A 6,000-nucleotide genomic window follows, 5' to 3' on the forward strand; every position below is an offset into this window, starting at 1 on the left:
TTAGGAGAAACATCCATTTTCTTAGTCCCATAGTTGGGATCTGAGATCAGGTCAGCCAGCTATTGCCTAGAAAAAGTACTTGCTGTGCTTGAAAGTGCATGTGCGCAGTATGGTCTGAGGGCTGGTGGGCAGTAGGCCTTGCAAATACAGAAGAACTGGCCCAGGGCTTTTTCAGGATAGCACTGATGACCTGACCGAGGGACTGGAGATGACACTGGACAGAGAAACAGAAGCTTCCTGATGCTGAAGGGCCATAGGAAGAGGAGATGGTTGGGTACAGGCTTAGCAGGGCCTTCCACACAACACAGTAGAAAGAGTAAGGGAGGGAGCTGCTGGGTTAGGGTTGGATCAAACGGGGACTCTGGAAGCAGGAGAAGCCACACGGGTTCTAGGCCAGCACGGTGTCCAGTGAGGAGACTGTCTCTGATCTCCTGACAGCACTGTCTGCTGACCCACTGAATTGCAACCAGTGGCTCTGGATTCTAGTGTCTGTGTCCCAAGCCTGGTACCTCCCCATTCCCCACAGGCTATGTTTAGGGGGGCTTGGCACTTTCCCTGCAGAGCCCACTTCCTAACCTCATTGTCTGAGTCCAGCCCCCACTAGGATGAGGGCATTGACCACTTCTGACTTCCCACTCCAGCAGACCCTCATCCCAAATACTACTACCCCAGGACCTTCTGGAATCGGCTAGTGAAACCAATGTACCTCTATAAGCAAAATCAGCATACTTCTGAACCCCTAAGTCTACTTCACCCTTGGAATTCATTTCTCATCATGCCTTTCCAAATCTATTAGATGAAAGCAAGTATACACTGTTATTATTTTGAAGAGATATAGAAAGAATAGTTGGAACACAGGTTTTTAGTTTAGTGAGTTCTTGTGGAATCCTGTTCACAATACAGAACTTAGTTCCTTTCTTTGTGTCTCAGTTTCCTCGCCTATAAAATGGGTGTGCAGCAATGTCACAGGTATGACAACAAGAGCAGGGGCCACAGGACCCTCAGCTCAGGGTCAAGTCCAGAAGCCACTAACCAGCAAAAAACGTAGGAAAGCCATTTAAAGGCTTTGGGCTTCAGTTTCCTTAAATTCAAAGTAAGGATGAGAAAAATATCTTCCTTATACCTTTGTTGGGAGGTATTCACGAGGTAACATGCACAGTGCTTACCTGTGCTAAGTCCCCAGGAGACAAGAGCAATACTCCAAATATGCTAGGCAATATTTCAAGGAGTTCTTGTGAAAATTAAGTGAAACCACAGATATGAAAAGATGTAACCCACAAAACACTTTACAAATATCCACTATTGATAATCTTATTGCTAGTCAAGTTAAGATTTTAAAACAGTGGCATATTCTCCAGTCTAACAGAGGTATTTGGGGTTGGAATTTCATCTCAGCCAAGACTATTTCCATGGCCACTCACTGCTGGGTGTAATTAATTGTGGATCAGTGCGTCCTGACTGATAATTTCACACCCATACAATGAATTCTAACTGGGTAACAGCGACCTAAATGACATCAAGGGCCGCTTTGAGCTGGCTCTTCCTCTGACAACACAATCTTGTTGTGAGGAAGTGAACCTTGCAGATTTTCTAAGGCACACAGAAGAGCAGAATTTCAGCAGAAGTCACAGTAATTCTGCTACAAGTCTGAGCCTCATTTCACGCTGTTCTTATACTCAGAGGTGGCTGGCCAGTTATTCTGGCATTGCCCCCCCCCCCCCCCGCACCCTATGAGGATGCTGGGAAAGAGCCATGATGAGGCCTGACTTGCTTGGACAGTATCAGGAAGCCGAGCACTGGGGCCTTATCAGGAGTCATGCAGCTGTTCCAGATCCCAGGACAGGCCTTTCTGCTGCTGGGAGGGATTCTCTTAAGGGGTAGTTCCCGTGTGGGGATGACCCTGGGAATCTGAGGGAGTGAAGCATGGTAAGAACATTTGTGATCTGGGGGAAGTCAGCTTCTCTCTCTCTCTCTCTCTCTCTCTCTCTCTCTCTCTCTCTCTCTCTCTCTCTCTCGATGGGAAGGCATGGTGGAGATATCAGGCAAAGTGCTGCAGACAAGCCAAATAATGTTAGCAAGAAATACAAATGAATTAAACTACCCTGGAAATAGAGATTCGAGGGAATGGCAGACTTTATTGAGGTGACCAAGGAAAGCCTCTCACTTTGCCCCTATCTATCCTTTCCAAGTTTCTGGTATACACATTGTCCTGAAGTTTATTTCAGAATCAGTGACAGCTTCTGAAAATCAACTGTGCACTGGAGAATGTTGTGCAAGCCAGGTTTAGCAGGCTCTGGATCCTAGACACATGCTCTGAGAATGGGTTACCCAGAATAATGTGTCCTAATTTTCTTTAGAACAGAGTTAAATCCAAAAGATTAGACTCATTGCTTCTAACTGTAGTAGGCAGAAGTCCTAGAATAGGGACCAAATGTGCCAGCAGTCTGGCCTCATAAGTTTTGTTTAGGGTCTGGGGATAGAGATTGGTGTGCGTCCCTGCTTCTCAATTTAAGAATATGTTGTTAGCATTGCTTTCTTTAAGAAACAACATGATTACATTGAAAGACTTTGGATAGGTTGGATAATTTGGAAAGGGATTGAATGGAAAACTCAAATTATAGAAACACTGACAAGTCTCATATTACTGTTGTTCCCTCCATCCCCCCACCCTTCCTTCCAGTGGGTTCTGGTTGCTCTGGACAGGCAAGGCACAGATGCTGTGTCACACCACAACGTAGACCTGTCCCTGTCTCTCAGAACTGACAGTTTCTGCAAGTTAAGCCAGCAGAGATAGAGATGGTCTTATGACACACCCTTGAAAGCTGCCTCTGTGAGGCCCAACAGCCCCCAGCACTTCCCCATACTGCTTGTCCTTCTTATGGGAAGAAATATTTGTGACTTTGTGCTTAAGCAGAACTCACAAGGATCTCTGTGTCTTTCCAGAAGACACAAAGGGAAGATGAAATGTAAGATTTCCAAAACACTGTCAAGACTCCTGTTCAGAAATGATTCCTGTTCTCTCCTTGGTGTCTGTCAGTCATGGTCTCCCAAATGGGGCAGGACTCGGTCCCACTGTCTGCAGCAGGGAGAGGGAGCTCGAAATCATTCTACCAGGCACAGATATGAGAAGAGAGGGGATGAGTACTTATGCTGGCCCCACAGGACTTATGCACCCCTGATTCTGGCTCACTCTAAGGTTGGGGCAGCGGCTTCTTCCAGTGGATTGGCAGGGGTAACTTCAGTGGCAGGTACCAGTAGAGTCCTATGGACAGCAGGCAGTAGAGAAGTCACTGGAAAGGCAGGTGGGGCAGTGAGGCCTCTGGTGAGGATCCATGAAGTGCCCAGAACAGTGGGGGTGGGGAGAGCTGCAGCATAAGAGGACAGAGACTAGATCACACATCAGCCTTCCCTGGTAGATTTGAGAGGGTCAGAGAAGTGAGCGTTAAGAGGCAAGGGCACTGTCAGTGGCCAGTCCTGACATCACTACCAACCTCAGGCAAGACAAAACTGGTCATCCCACAAGGAAAAGGAATTGAGAAGGAGACATGAGGGGAACGTCCCAAAAGCCAGTCAGATGTCTAGCTGTGCAAACTTCTCCCACGTTCAAGGAAACCCTGAACAGCAGCCCAGGGTCAGCCTCAGTCACTGCAGCCTTTCCGGTTGCCTGCCCTGGTGTCCCTAAGCACCGGAGCCCCCATCATGCTGCCCTGTCCTGGTTTACACCTGCCTTCTGTTCCACTGAAGGTGAATCCTGGAGGACAGAGCAAGTGTCACCCCTGTCTCCCCACAGCTCCTCATTTCGATTGACGAGTGTCTGAGTTGGATCTAGGAAAGAAAGCAGCTTACAAGCTAGCGCATCAAAAAGTTAGTAAATGATCCTTTCAGAGCTAAGCTTGGGAGGTAGAACAGCAGGTTTGGTTCAGCAAGAACAGCAGAGCAAGTCTCTAATGAATTCGGGGTGTGGTGCTACTATTCAGAGCAGAGGGGCCAGGGGACAGAGATTGCATCCTTTTCTTTATGAGGAACTTCAGTGCCAGGAAGTCTTTTGCAGAGCATCTGATGACACACATAGGTTCCACTCTATAAGGAAAACTCGGATCTCCCCACAGGCCGCTTCTATAACCCAAGAGTTTCACCTCCAGAGAAACAGTACAGTCAGACCACCCCCATATGAGAAAGGCAGGGAATGGTCTTCCTCTGAGAAGTACTTAAATACAAGTTAAGTGCTTGTGTTTCCTAGGTACAACCTCACGTCTTCATTCATTCAATGGATAGTTATATGTCACCTCTTCTGGGTACGGTGCAGTGACTAAATGTTAGACCCACTTCCTATAGAGGCTGTGCTGGGAGCCTCAATTGGGGAATTGACTCCATTGGACTGGCCTGTGGCCATGTCTGTGGGGCATTTTCTTGATTGTTGAGTGATGTGGGAGGGCCCAGCCTACTGTGGGTAGTGCGACCCCTGGGCAGGTGAGCCTGTGTTGGATAAGGGAGCAAGCTGAGCAGGGGCCAGGGAGCAAGCCAGTAAGCAGTGTTCCTCCATGTCCTGTGTTCCAGTTCCTGCCTCCAGGTTCCTGCCCTAAGTGCCTACCTTGGGCTCCTTGATGAACTGCGACCTGGGAGAAGTAAGCTGAATAAACCCTTTCCTCCCCAAGTTGGTAGTGGTCAGAGTGTTTGGTCACAGCAATGAAGAAACAAACCAGGACAGAAATTGGTACCAAAGAGTGGGGTATTTCTGTGACAGATCTGACCTTGGTGTTTTTGGGAGGATTGTGGAAGTGTTTGGAACTTTGTGCTGGAAAAGCCAGCAGTGGGGCTTGGAACAGTTATGCTGAAAGAGTTGTAGACGATGGAGGCCTGGCTTGTGAAGCTTCAAAGGGAAGCGGAGACTATCAGGGCTGTTCGTGTGAGATTTTGGATTGAGAACCTGTGGGTTCTGGTTGGCTGGGGCTGAAGAATCAGCTGTGATTAAGAAGAGACCAGAAACTGAAGCAAAACCTTTGCTTTACTGGGACAATTGATGCTGGTTAGCTGGGCTGAAAAAATCAGCTGTAAGTAACAAGGGACCAGCATCACTGTGGTGGAATCTTCTGGGAGGTATTTCCTCAGGGTCAGCACACAGAGGGGACCCGCACCTCTATTTCAGACTGGAAGCAGGACTTGGTCATGTGTAAGAGTCTCCTGCATAGTTTTTGTGTTGAAAGCATGAAGGGGGCACAGAGAGCAGCTGAGGCTTGGCACTCTGAGAGGCCAGGAAAGGCCAAAGGTGAAAGTACAGCTTCAGTTGCAGTGAAGACCCCAGGATTGAAGGGGTCATGGAGAGAATCTGAGGCTTTGCACCCCAAGAGGCAAGAAGAGGCCATTGGTGAAGGTGTAGCCTCAGTTTCAGTGGCAACCCCAGCTTTTTTGGAGATGCCGGGACCATGGGACGACCACCAAGGACAGTAAGTGTGGAATGGAGCTGGCCTGGGTCTGTGAGATGAGCTGAGTGTGCTGTGGACTGCAGAGTCAGAGCAGTGGAGCTGCCAGAACCCTTTGGAGCCAGAAGATCGTGAGCGAATCCCAGATGTCCAGCCTTGAGCTACTTTGCTGGACTTTGGTTTTACTTAGGTGTGTCCAATTCTTCCCTTTGAAATAAGACGGTACTTGTTTTGGATTTTGCAGAAGCCCACCCACAGTTGAGACTTTTAAAAAAGCCTATGGACTTTTAAGTGTTTGGATTTTTAAAGGACTGTGCGGTTTTCAAAGTTGTACTGTCTTATGTTGTAATATTAATGTTTACATCATATCTTGGGGACAAGATTTGGAAAGCTTATGGTTTAATAGTGATTTGTTTGTGTGTCAAGTTGACAAGGGGTCAATTGTGCTGGAGAGCTTTAGTGTCAACTCGACACACCTGGGTTGAGGGAGCCTCAATTGGGGAATTGACTCCATTGGACTGGCCTGTGGCCATGTCTGTGGGGCATTTTCTTGATTGTTGAGTGATGTGGGAGGGCCCAG

At 48.0% G+C, this 6,000-nt stretch overlaps 2 protein-coding genes across 3 annotated transcripts in view; one reads left to right on the forward strand and one right to left on the reverse strand.

Annotated features, from left to right (window-relative positions):
• The window catches only part of LOC103728506 (thyroglobulin-like), a gene marked incomplete at its 5' end in the record, with an annotated part of 103,149 nt that overhangs the window by 36,094 nt on the left and 61,055 nt on the right, over positions 1 to 6,000 (reverse strand). The window lies entirely within an intron of this gene.
• Positions 1 to 6,000, forward strand: part of Sla (Src like adaptor) — a 58,106-nt gene that overhangs the window by 14,744 nt on the left and 37,362 nt on the right. The window lies entirely within an intron of this gene.

Source organism: Nannospalax galili, unplaced genomic scaffold (assembly GCF_000622305.1).
Source record: "Nannospalax galili isolate Female #2095 unplaced genomic scaffold, S.galili_v1.0 scaffold472, whole genome shotgun sequence".
Lineage (NCBI taxonomy): Eukaryota > Metazoa > Chordata > Mammalia > Rodentia > Spalacidae > Nannospalax > Nannospalax galili.